The sequence below is a fragment of the Pezoporus flaviventris genome, unplaced genomic scaffold (genome assembly GCF_033815535.1).
Source record: "Pezoporus flaviventris isolate CSIRO_AGI_PZ_B2104156 unplaced genomic scaffold, CSIRO_AGI_Pfla_v1 ptg000160l, whole genome shotgun sequence".
In the NCBI taxonomy this organism is placed as follows: Eukaryota; Metazoa; Chordata; class Aves; order Psittaciformes; family Psittacidae; genus Pezoporus; species Pezoporus flaviventris.
This window is the reverse complement of record NW_026892708.1, coordinates 474,275-487,265: the sequence shown is the minus strand read 5'-3', so window position 1 is coordinate 487,265 and position 12,991 is coordinate 474,275. Positions and strand designations below refer to the sequence as shown.

General features: G+C 47.5%; 1 protein-coding gene and 1 pseudogene across 3 annotated transcripts in view; both read right to left on the bottom strand.

Annotated features, from left to right (window-relative positions):
* Window positions 1-12,991, bottom strand: part of LOC133283275 (olfactory receptor 14C36-like) — a 538,687-nt gene that overhangs the window by 100,113 nt on the left and 425,583 nt on the right. The gene's annotated exons all lie outside the window — the stretch shown is intronic.
* On the bottom strand, window positions 11,994-12,973 carry LOC133283297 (olfactory receptor 5J3-like; annotated as a pseudogene).

Here is a 12,991-nt window from a genome sequence, read left to right as displayed (position 1 = left end):
GTGTAATCCCCTGACTTGTTTTACCCCTGGCTCTGTGAATACCACAAAGGACAAGGCTCTGGAAGGACGGGTAGATGCTGCATGGGAGAAGACAGAGCAGCATTACCCTTCTAGCTGGAGCCTGGAGAAGCTGGGAGTATTAAAACCCATTTCAAGTGGATCTGAGAGCAAAGAGGAAGAAATCCCTGATATGAAAACCCTGCTTTGTCCTGTGGCATCCACAGGATCCACAGGCCTTGTAGCAAACCCTACCTCCTCTGCTTTATTTCAGGGCAGCAGAAACCATCCCCTTGAGGAATCAGAGGGATGCTGGTAGTGTGAGCATGGGGCTCTTTTGCTTCATATTTTAAACGGTCCCTTTCTTCACTCATTTGATAGTTTGTGCTGTAAGACTCTCTAAAGAGCAGCTAGCCAAACAGTGTGTTATAGCTCTAGAGAGCTGGCACCTTCCCCTTGTTCCTGTACTGAGATCTTGAGGATAACATCCACCATGATGGCTTCGGACTGTCAGAGGGGAGATTGAGATGAGCTCTTAGGCAGAAGCTCTTCCCTGTGAGGGTGCTGAGGCGCTGGCACAGGGTGCCCAGAGAAGCTGTGGCTGCCCCATCCCTGGCTGTGCTCAAGGCCAGGCTGGACACAGGAGCTTGGAGCAAGCTGCTCCAGTGGAAGGGGTCCCTGCTCGTGGCAGGGATTGGAGCAGGATGAGCTTTAAGGTCTCTTCCAACACAAACTACTCTGGGATTCTATGGTTCTATGAGAACAAGCTAACTGCTACCTAACCAGGAGGTTGTGATGCAAGGTTTTGCTTGGCTGTAGAGTCTCAACAGCAGCTGGATGTTCCCTTATCCATGTCAAGAGTTGCATCTTGGATAATACTAGCAACAGTCTGCTTGGTGAGCCCTAGGGCAGCTTGTTGAAAGCTTGGCCAAAAAACAAGATCTTACCAAATCGGAGTAGGAAAGCCACAAATGGAGGTCCTTTCCCCAGGAATACAGGGATAAATATTCAGTTAACTCTTCAGCAGAGTGTGGACCCACAACCTGCATGGATAATATCTAAACGAGGGCGGCAAGGTGTGGATTTTCAGATTAATTTATCTCCATTCCAGTGAGTTTGCTCAAGCTGCAGGGAGATCTGATTGCTGGGGGAAGCTGTCGTGCATAGCACAAGCTGCAGCCTTAGACACATCCCACGTTTCATATCTGCCCTTGGATCACTTCAGACCAAGCACTTGGTTTGTCAAGCAAGAAAAAGCGAGGGTGAGCCTTTGTTAATTGTGAGCTTCAGGTCAATTCTCCCCTGGCAGGAGATGTGTGTGTCTGGGCAGGTGGATGTTACCTCAGGGGGAGGATTGAGCCCCAGACCCAAACAGTTTGATTTTCATTACTTGGGTCACGTTTCCCAGCTCTGTGGTGATGGCTCAGGAGCTGCTTTGCCTCCGGCATCTCTATGCGAGCAGTGAAAAGCAGCTCTAAATCCCAATTAATAACACCAGGAGACCACATGCGTTGCTCAGAAGACATCTGAACTGAGGAGTCTGGCTCTGGAGGGGGAACTCACCCCTTCAGCAAAAGGTCATCAAATAATGATGACTTAAGCATGGCTCTGCTTGTCAGATACCAGCCACATGCACTCTTGCTTTGCTCTCTGGTGTAACTCTGTCAAGTGATGATTAATGTTAGGCAGGAAAAATCAATGAAGATTTATTCTGCCTGTTGTAAGCTGTGATATTAGGAGCTGCTGATTTCTCCCAGGCAGAATTTATCTTTGATCAAGCCTTAATTTATCTTTTGTCTACAAGTTAGGCATCGTGTCTAAAGCAAAGTGAGGCAAGAAATCCTGGCTCTGCACCATCCTACCCTAAGGAAAGCCACATTTGCTCTCAAAGAGCTCCTCCTGGGTCACAGAGAACAGCTATTTATTCCTCATGTATCACACTAGACTGGCAGCACCCAAAAGATGAGAAATAATTCCCTTTCCCCAGCAGTTACTCAGGATTTCAAGGACTTCCATGTGTCAATGGCTTGAGAGGAACTATGAGAAACCCTGCAGTTTATTCATTCTGGTGTTGCCCTCCCTCCTTGCCTTAAAATACCTACTAGCTTCCAGCTGTGTTGGTGGTGGTTGTGGTGTTCAGCCAAGACTGGCCTTGGTGTTTTCCTCTCTCAAAAAGAATTTACCTCATATTGACTTATATATATGTATGTGTGTGTATATATGTATATATACACCCTTTACATTGACTTAAAGTGGGGTAGCTGATTGATAGACAAAACCTGACATTCTTAATATTATTGAGGGATTCGGGCCTCTTCAGAATTTTCAGTTGCCTCTCCTGGATGTCTGCTAGTCCTCTACCATCATCCCTCAAGCCTTGCTCAATATTCTAGTAGAGCAGAAAGTGATTTCCTTCATTAGATGTGCCACTCAGCTCTTCTTGTTCACAACCTGTGCCACCATCGAGTGCTACGTGCTGGCTGCTATGGCTTATGATTGCTACGTGGCCATTTGTAACCCCCTTCTCTACTCCACAATCATGTCCCAAAGGCTTTGCATTGGGATGTTGGCTGGTGCCTACTCAGCTGGTGTGATCAGCTCTACCATTCACACGGTTTCCATATCTCGTCTCCCATTCTGTCAGTCCAAGACGATCAATCACTTCTGTGATGGACCACCACTGCTAGCCCTCTCCTGCTCTGACACCCCTGCCATCGAGGTGATGGTTGCTGCCATGGTGGGGTTCAAGGTACTGAGCACCACGGTCTTCATCCTCATCTCCTACTTGTAGGTACTTTCCACTATCATGCGGATGCGGTCTGTGGTTGGTCAATGCAAAGCTTTCTCCACCTGTGCCTCTCACTTCATCTCCATTGCTTTGTACTATGGCAGCTCCCTCTTCATGTACCTGCACCCCAGCTCCAGCCAGTCCTCGAAGCATGACGAGGAGGTCTCCATGACACACTCTGTGGCTGTCAGCATGCTGAACCCTCTCATCCACAGCCTAAGAAATGCGGATATGAAGAATGGCATGAGGAAAGCAAAAAGTAGAGTCCTCTGCTCTTTGTCCATTCATGGTTCCTAGTCAGCTGAGAGGGCTACCCTGCCATGGTGAGAACAAGCAGGCTGGATATTGCACCTTCAAGGATGGTTCGATATTGCACCTTGAAGAGGATGGTTGGATATAGCACCTTGATGAGAATGGGTGGATAAGGCACCTTCACAAAGACGGGACTAAACATACTTGGAAGCATGACACCTGGAAAACACGCTTCTCCTTAAACCAGAACTACATGCTATACTCCGATGGACAGGACTTTCTCTGGCTGCAGCCTGAGACCTGAGAGTGACTGTGTATTGGAAAGAAAGTTGTTGTCCAAAGTGAGTGTTACTTAAATATCACTTGAAATTCATATATCTTATTATTTAAATGCTATTAAACATAACAATAAACTTTACTTCAGGCTCCAGAGAGCAAAAGGGAGAAGGTGGTGTCTTTGCCCTGCCTGCATCAAACCAACTGGTACCTGAGCTCATGTTTTATATTAGCAAATGATTTATGGTGTTATTTCTGGTTTTAAGGAAATATTAACTGATATTTCCAGGTATTTCAAGTCCAGACCACAAGTTTTTTTCACGTGAAATGGCAGAGGGGATATTGAGGTGAGCTGTTAAGCAGAAGTTGCTCCCTGTGAGGGTGCTGAGGCCCTGGCACAGGGTGCCCAGAGAAGCTGAGGCTGTTGCTTCCCTGCCAGTTTTCAAGGCCAGGTTGGACACAGGGGCTTGGAGCAAGCTGCTCTAGTGGAAGGTGTCCCTGTCCATAGCAGGGGTTGGAGCTTTAAGGTCCCTTCCAACACAAACTGCGATGCGATTGTAAGAAATAAAGCTCTGACAGTCTGTTGGTCAACAAAGCCCTTGTGCTAAATGGGGACAAGTCATATCTGAGCCTCTGCTCTGCTGCGATTTTAAGTAGGGGTGTAAAGGGGCTGAGTGCTGTTACAATGGAGGATCGGGGTCTTCCTCCATCCTGAACAGCCAAGGTGCTGCTGGCCTGGGTATCCTGACAAAGCTGATGGGACTGTCTGCTTCTGGGACTTCAAGCTGCATTATTCACCCTGCACATGTGCACCCATGTATTCTTAGTGCCTGTTTTTGAATTCATGCAGTTCTTTTCAATAATCTTTGAATTATATATTGTTCTTCTTCTAAATTTGGTTGAGGGTTATTTCTCCCTCTGTTATATTGATTTTCCCACTTCACAAGCCTTGGTCTTAGCCCAGTACCCAATGGGGATGAAAGACATTCAAAATCACGCAGAAATCCTTTTCTACCCTCCTCCAGTGCATCTCCTGGACTGTCAGTCTTGTGCCTTCCAGCAGAAAAACAAGGTTGACATTGAAAACATCTAAAGCCACCTATATACTTCCCCTTCTTCCTTCCCACACTTTCATAGCTTGGTTTTCTCCTCTCATTGCCCCAACCTTTGTCTTTTCTAAATGTGTGGGACAAGGTTATCATTTAATATTTCTACTAAGAGTTTTATAATGTCTCTTCATCTAAGAGAAGCATTCAGGACACACCGGCACTCAGGATTCTTTGGATGAAGACTGGGAAATCTGACTTCATCCTGCTATATCCTCAAAGCAGCCACGTTTTGAGCCAATGCTTTTGACCAAAGTGTTGTACAATCACTAGTTAAGTGTATGGAAATAAATGCATGTGATGGAAAGGTCTCCTCATGACCAGCACAAACCATCCACACAGAGGATGCTTTGTTGAGCTTGTTTTCAGCTCCCTTTAATGCAATATTAGATGAACCCTGTGGATGTAAAGGGCTTCCTCAGGGAAACACTGAAAGGAAGATGTATGTGATAGATGGGGAAAGACAGCCAGGAAGACTTTGGGGAGAGAGGACTTGAGAGGTTGTTTTGCTGATCAAGTCAAACTAATTATCCGATGGAGGAGGGTCCTTTGGGAGAACAGTTTGCACAACACAAGCCTCTGAGGTAATGCCTCCTGTGCGATAAAACCCCTCCACCAGCCAGCCTGGAGCATCCTGCTCCCAAGCATCTCTCCTTCAACCCATCACATGGTCTCCAGGAGGAGCTGCAGGCACTGCATCCACCACCACCTTCCTCTTTAACCAAGCAGGTACAAAAGGGTTTGATGGGTGGTGGGTCCACTTTGACTCTGGTCGTGCTGCCTCTCACATGCTTGATGGCATGTTGAATTTCACTCTTCTTCAGGGACTGTAGAGATAGGGCAAGGGGTGATGGGTTTAAACTGAAACAGGGAAATTCAGGTTGGAGATAAGGAAGAAGTGTTTTACTGTGAGGGTGCTGAGGTGCTGGCACAGGGTGCCCAGAGAAGCTGTGCCTGCCCCATCCCTGGCAGTGTTCAAGGCCAGGTTGGACACAGGGGCTTGGAGCAAGCTGCTCTAGTGGAAGGTGTGCCTGCCCGTGTCAGGGTTTGGAGCTGTGTGAGCTTTAATTTCCCTTCAACCCAAACCATTCTATGATAACCCATGGTGTGAATAAAAGTGCCCTAGTATGCCTAGTAGGTTTGCTTCAAAAACACCAATATTCCTGACCCCATCTACAACTGATTTAGCGATATTTTAGCATGAGAATATCCAAGCTAAAGCCTTAAAATTTTGGTTTATATATGGTATGTTTTGTATTTTACACCCTTAGGTGGATATTTGGGTTGGTCATAGGAAGCTCACTGCAACCACAGCAAAGCTCTGCTGGAGCCAAGACCACTGCTTTCCCTTAACATTATGCAGGGTGGGGGTATTCAAAAGCAGATAACCTTAGAACCTAAAGGAAATTTCAAGTACATGGCTTTGTGTGGTGTTGAAAAGGATGCAGCACAAGTAATGAATCTACAGAAGAGCACTGATCCACTCTGAAAAATACAAAAAAGGGAGAAAAATAATCCTTAAAATTCCCAGAAATCAGTGAAGAAAATACAACATCTTTTCTGTTTTCCACATTTTGTGATGTACTTATTTGGTTTTATTGTATTACGTTTGGATAGACATGTTTCTCACTGTTTCATTAGTGATGTGTATATCATATCGATCATTGTAGAATTATTCTCTTTTCATTTCCGGTCGTGTAATGAGCTCCTTCACCTCTTTGACTTCAGATCTTGAGTTACAGACAGAAATACACCATTACAAATACACCATTTTCTATTGCATTTACTTTGTGGATTAAACTCCAACTAAACTTCCACATTATTACTCTTGTAGGGATGTGTTTCAGTGATTCCTTTCATTTCAATCCAAATCCATCAACTTGTTGAAATGACAGATACAGGAAAACTCACTGTTCTCTCCGGCTTCATCCTCTTGGGTTTCTCTGATGCCCCAGCGCTACAAACCGCCATCTTCACAATCTTCTTATCCCTCTATGTTTTCATGGTTCTGGGGAACCTGACGATGATCCTGCTGATCAACACTGACCCCCACCTCCACATCCCCATGTACTTCTTCCTGAGCCACTTATCTTGCATGGATGTTTGCCTTTCCTCCGCTATCATCCCAAAAGCTCTGGAGACCTTCCTGCTGGGGAGAAGCCACATCTCCTTTTGGGGTTGCTTTGCTCAGATGTATATTTTCATGGCTCTGGCTACCAGTGAGAGCTTTCTCTATGGGCTTATGACCGATACACGGCTGTGTGCAAGCCCCTGCTCTACACCACTACCATGACCAGGGCGCGTTGCTATGGCATGATGGTGCTGGTGTACAGCATCGGGTTCCTCGCCTCCCTGGTGCACATCACACTGGCAGGGAGGTTGTCCTTCTGTCAGGCCAGGAGCATCAACCACTTCTTCTGTGAGCTGCCCAGCCTCCTGCAGCTCTCCTGCTCAGACACAAGCACAAATGAGGTCTTCCAGGTTTACCATGCTGTGTTAAACACCGTGGGCCCTCTCCTGATGATCCTGGTGTCCTACACCTACATCCTCCACACCGTCCTGCAGATCCCTTTGGCCACGAGGAGGCTGAAGGTCTTCTCTACCTGTGCTTCCCACTTGGTTGCCATCACCATCTTCTACGCACCCGCGATCCTCACCTATGTCCAGCCTCATGAGGCATCCAGATGTTGATGCAGCCAGAAGGAGTCTGGGGAATGAATGGTTCCTTCAAACAGCTTCAGGTGATTTTAAGCATGGACTGAGTCTTTGATAATTCATCCAAATAAGTATCAGTTATTTAATAGCAGGACTGAGACAGCACCATGGTGGTTTGTGTTTAAATTGTGCTAAATGAAAGTAGTTCCCACAAAAAGAAGGCTCAGCCTTGAGGTAAGGTAGTGACCACTGTCTCCATTGCCTGGTTGATAACTGTTCATCCCAAGTGAGCTTGAAGATCTGAGGGAAGGACCAAAGGTTCAATACAGCTCTGGTATCCCCTGCAGTTCTGATACAGTTTTGGTGTCTATAGAATACTAGAATCATAGAATAGTTAGGGTTGGAAAGTACCTTAACATCACCTAGTTCCACCCCCCTGCCATGGGCAGGGACACCTCACACTAAACCATGCCACCCAAGTCTCTGTCCAACCTGGTCTTGAACACTGCCAGGGATACAACATTCACAACCTCCCTGGGCAACCCATTCCAGTGCCTCACCACCCTCACAGGAAGGAATTTCTTTAGTATATCCAACCTAAACTTCCCCTGCTTCAGTTTTAACTCGTTACCCCTTGTCCTGTCACTACAGTCCCTAATGACGAGTCCCTCGCCAGCATCCCTATAGACCCCCTTCAGATACTGGAAGGCTGCTCTGAGGTCTCCACGCAGCCTTCTCTTCTCCAGGCTGAACAGCTCCAACTTCCTCTGCCTGTCTTCATACGGGAGGTGCTCCAGTCCATGAGCATCCTCGTGGCCTCCTTTGGACTTGTTCCAGCAGTTCCATGTCCTTTTTATGTTGAGGACACAAGAACTGCACACAATGCTCCAGGTGAAGTCTCACAAGAGCGGAGCAGAGGGGCAGGATCAACTCCTTTGACCTGCTGGCCACTCTCCTTTGGATGCCGCCCAAGATACGGTTCGTTTCTTGGCTGCAAGCACACACTGCTGGCTCATGGTCCTTTTCTCATTGACCAGCACCCCCAAGTGCTTCTCTGCAGGGAACATAAGAAGGCCATGGAGCTGCTGGAGTAAGTCCAGAGGAGGCCACGAGGGTGCTCAGGGGCTGGAGCAGCTCCCGTATGGTGCCAGGCTGAGAACACTGGGGCTATTGAGCCTGGAGAAGAGAAGCTGCTTGGAGACCTCAGAGCAGCTTCCAGTGTCTGAAGGGGGCTACAAGGATGCAGGAGAGGAATTCTTCATCAGGGAGTGTAGGGATAGGACAAGGGGTGATGGGTTCAAACTGAAACCGGGGGGATCCAGATTGGATTTGAGGAAGGAATCCTTCACTATGAGGGTGCCGAGGTGCCGGCAGAGGGTGCCCAGAGAAGCTGTGGCTGCCCCATCCCTGGCAGTGTTCAAGGCCAGGTTGGACACAGGGGCTTGGAGCAAATTGGTCTAGTGGAAATTGTCCCTGCCCATGGCAGGGGTTGGAAGTTGAGAGCTTTTAGGTCCCTTCCAACATAAACCAGTCTGGGATTCTGTGATACCTGATATGAGCATCCAATACATTTATCCCGTGTAAGTGAGCTGGAGCAATGCTAAGGACCTGTGATAGGCACACATAGGTTAGCATGTGGCCAGAAGTATGTCCCAACTAAAATCTTCCTGGGATGTCTGGTCCTCACATCTTTTCCTTTCTGTATGTTCAGTACCAGGTCTGTGCTTTGTGGATTTGACCATGTCACATCCCCTTCTGTATGTCATCACATTATTGAGGGGAAAGATGCTCTAAATGAAACAGTAGATGGAGGGGTGTCGTGGTTTAAACCCAGTCAGGCAACTCGTTCACTCACTTCCCCCCCTTTCTTTCCCTCCCCCTGCTCCCGGAGGGACGGAGAGGAGAATCAAAAAGAATGCAACTCCCACGGGTTGAGATAAGAACAGTTTAGTAACTAAGGTATAACACAGATCACTACTGCTACCACCAGTGATAATAATGATAAAGGAAATAACAAGGGAAGAGAGTACAACACCTCAGCACCAGCCGACCGATCACTCGCCCCCCAAGCCCGACCAAGCTCCAACCGATACCTCCTCCAACCCTGCAGTCTCCCAGCCCTTCCGGCTAACTCCCAGTTACATCCTGGGCATGACGTGCTGTGGTATGGAATACCTCTTTGGTCAGTTTGGGTCAGGTGTCCTGTCTCTGCTTCCTCCCAGCTTCCCCTCCTCCCTGGCAGAGCATGAGGCTCACAAAGTCCTTGGCCAAACCAAAACATCCTTGTTATCAGCTCTGTTCCCAAGCCGAAAGTCAAAACACTGCACTGCACCAGCTACCAAGGAGGAGAAACATGACTGCTACTGCTGAACCCAGGACAAGGGGTTTTAACATTTAATCCAAACACACCATTTCTGTTTAATGAACTGTACAATTGCTGGAAGAACATGTACTTGTATAATGACAAACTGAATAAATTTGTTTTTTCAAATAAGCACCTTTGGAAACCGTGGTCTTCTGCAAAGAACTGTGATGAATAATGAATGAATGCAATGGCAACCAGTCAAAATCTAATTTAAGGCGGTGTGAAGTGAAATGCTCACTTTATAAGCTTTTAATCAAAGTTTCTGATGGAGTTTTCATGAAAAATAGAGACATTTGGACAATTCCCTCAAGAAAAGAGAACACAACATGTGAAGCAACTTATTCAGATAGAATAAGAGAATGACTCCTCATCAGGGCCTGTAGGGACAGGCCAAGGGGAATGGCTTTAACCTGCCAGAGGGGAGACTGAGATGAGCTCTAAGACAGAAGCTCTTCCCTGTGAGGGTGCTGAGGAGCTGGCACAGGGTTCCCAGAGAAGCTGTGGCTGCCCCATCCCTGGCAGTGTTCAAGGCCAGGTTGGACACAGGGGCTTGGAGCAAGCTGCTCCAGTGGAAGGGGTTGGGGTTGGAGCTGGAGGAGCCTTAAGCTGCCTTCCAACCCAAACCATTCCATGATTCCATGATTTTGCATAACTGAGGAGGGATGATTCTCATTAACACAACAAAGGAGCTCTTTGCTCCTTTCGGCTCCATTCTTTCATCCTCTGCACACAGGAATACATCAGAGGAGGCTGAATGCAGAGCTGCCGCTGTGTTTAGGGCATTGGGTGGTGGAAAACCCAGTTCCCCTCTCCTTGAGACATCAGGGAGTGCAGCCACAGTAATTGCCATGGCCAGCATCACCTGGGTCCTTCTCACACACCCTCTGCCATAGGCTCAGGCTCTATTTAAGCTCAGTCCTGGCAGTGGGCTCATTTCCAGGGCTGTGCTTTAACTGGGTTTGCTCCTGGTCAGTAGCAACCGTGAACCTGACTCTCAGTTTCCCCTGGGCTATCAGTGGAAGCTGCTGCTGTGCTCAGGCACACGGGGACCGTGCTCTGCTTTGTGGGCACTTTCAGCTCCCAGCTTGCCTTCCCATTGGAAATAACTGGTCCTGGCTGCTCCCTTGAGGCACCTTGCATCATGCAAACAGCACAAACAGCTCTCAATGAGAGGCAAGACCCTCTGGTGTCCAAGCTAGGGACAAGGCAAGCTCTAATGGAAACTAAGTGTTATAAACATCTCCCCCTCCTTGTCTGTGTCTGTCTCTTAGGGAAAATGACCCCTGTTCAACTGGGTGCTCCAGATAGATTGTTTCGCTCTACATCAGGCATCCAAATGCAAACTCCTACATCTGAGGGGGGAAAAGAAGTTAAAATTCTAGGTATAGCATACAGTGGGTATGCTTAGTCATGTTTTCCATGTCCAACTAACAGAAATGGTGCTGGGAGTCTATCTTTTATTTTTACCTATGAAAAACACCAAGTCAGGACTAACTTGGGTGCAGCCATGTGCAAAGTACCATGAAGTAACAGATGATCCCCCCTCTCCTGCAATGCATCCAGGTCTCTATTTGCTACAGAAAGAGCTTATTGCTAAAGGTCTCTAACAGGTTGCAGTTGGTTATTTCTGCTTTGCAGAGCATGAAGTTCTGCAGCATTCCTCAGTGGTACCTTCACAGTTAACAGATTGTGTTGGGGAAGAGTTGGGTGGGAGGAAATATCACAGCAGCCCCACGAGAAGAAACTAGGGGAAAAAAACATACTTCTCCCTAAAGTCATTACATTCAATCACACTAAAATCCTTGGCAATTGGGGAAAATCCTACTCTCAGCTGCTACTTCTCCTAAACCAGATGTGAGATGAAGCCCACAGCAAGGAGGTTAGAAATAGGTGGCCTTTAAGCTCCCTCCAACCCACACAGTTCTGAGACCTCTTTGGCTGAGCTGAATGTTTGCAGTGGTAGGAAGGAAGGTGCAGGATGACAGACACAGCTCTGCTGCCTCCAGGCTGGGATGTTCTGGTCACACAGCGATTTAGCATCTTCCCAATGCTCAATCACAGCACGCACCATGCTCATCCTCTGGCAGCTCAGTGGCTCTGCTTCTCCTCCCATTTCCTTACTTTGCACTGCACATCCTTCTGGGAGCAAATGGGATTTTATGCATTTCCTTGCATTAGCCCAAAGTAAAGTGATGTTTTTCGGATGTACCTCCTCAAAACCCTTCATCCCTCCTTGAACTTGCCTCTGGATGAATCACTGCTTGAATCAGTGCAACTTCTAAAGTTAAACTGAAGAGGGAAATTCCTCATGGGCTTCTTTTTGCCACCTCCTATGATATCACATCTATTTTCCTCAAAACAAAAACCCCAAGAGATGACAAGAGAATATTTATCAGAGACCTATATTGACGGGATGCTTAACATCACTGAGTCTCTGCAGAGTTTAAAGCATGGTTAGAATGTGCTGTACCTGCTCCTGTAAAGACATTCAGTTCCTTCCTCCTCCAGACAGCTGACACAAAACAAGTTAAAAAGGGAAAGAGGAGGAGTTCTATCAACCAACTGGGACCGGGTTGGTCAATGAGCAGCTCACAATGAGGTTACTTGCTGTTGCTTTTCTAAGGGCATCTTTAACATCCTTGTTCCTCAAGCTGTAGATCAGAGGGTTGAGCATAGGGACAAGGAGGGTGTAAAACACAGCGGTGATTTTCTCTGTCTCCAGGGAGTACTTGGAAGCTGATTGCATGTGGCTGAGCCCAGCAGGGACATAGAACAAGGTAACGGTCAGGAGGTGGGAGGCACAAGTAGAGAAGGCTTTGTGCCTTCCTTCAGCAGACCTAATCCTCAGGATGGACAAGAGGATGTATACATAGGAGGTGATGATGAGGACGAGCACAGACATGGAAATGCTCCCATGAAGAATGAATTACAAGCAAAAGCTCATTGAGGTGGCTGTTGGAGCAAGAGAGCTTCAGCAAAGGGTTAGTGTCACAGAAGTAATGGTTGATGGTGTTTGGACCGCAGAAAGGCAGCAGCAGCAAGCAACAGGTTTGGATTAGGGAATTCAAAATCCCCCCCATGTATGATGCAGCCACCAGCTGAACACAGACCCCGTGGGACATGGAAACCGTGTAGAGCAGTGGGTTGCAGATGGCTACATAGCAGTCATAAGCCATCCCAGCCAGCAAGAGCACCTCTGTGGTCACAAACATGAGGAAGAAGAAATGCTGCAGGAAGCAGGCAGGGTAAGAGATGGTTTTGTTTTCCACCAAGAAGCAGCTTTGGAGCAAAGACAGAGGAGTAGCAAAGATCGAGAACAGAGAGATTGCAGAGGAAGAAGTACATGGGGGTGTGCAGCCGGGGGCTTGTCTTGAACAGTGCCATCAGCCCAAGTTTGCCCATGAGAGTGATGAGATAAATCATGACGAAGATTACAAAGAGAGGAGTCTGCATCTTGGGCTCGCTTGTCAGGCCGAGGAGGATGAAGTGGGTCACTGCGGTGTGGTTGCCTTCAGCCCTGTTACTGTATTGCATGGCAGCATCCCTGTGGGA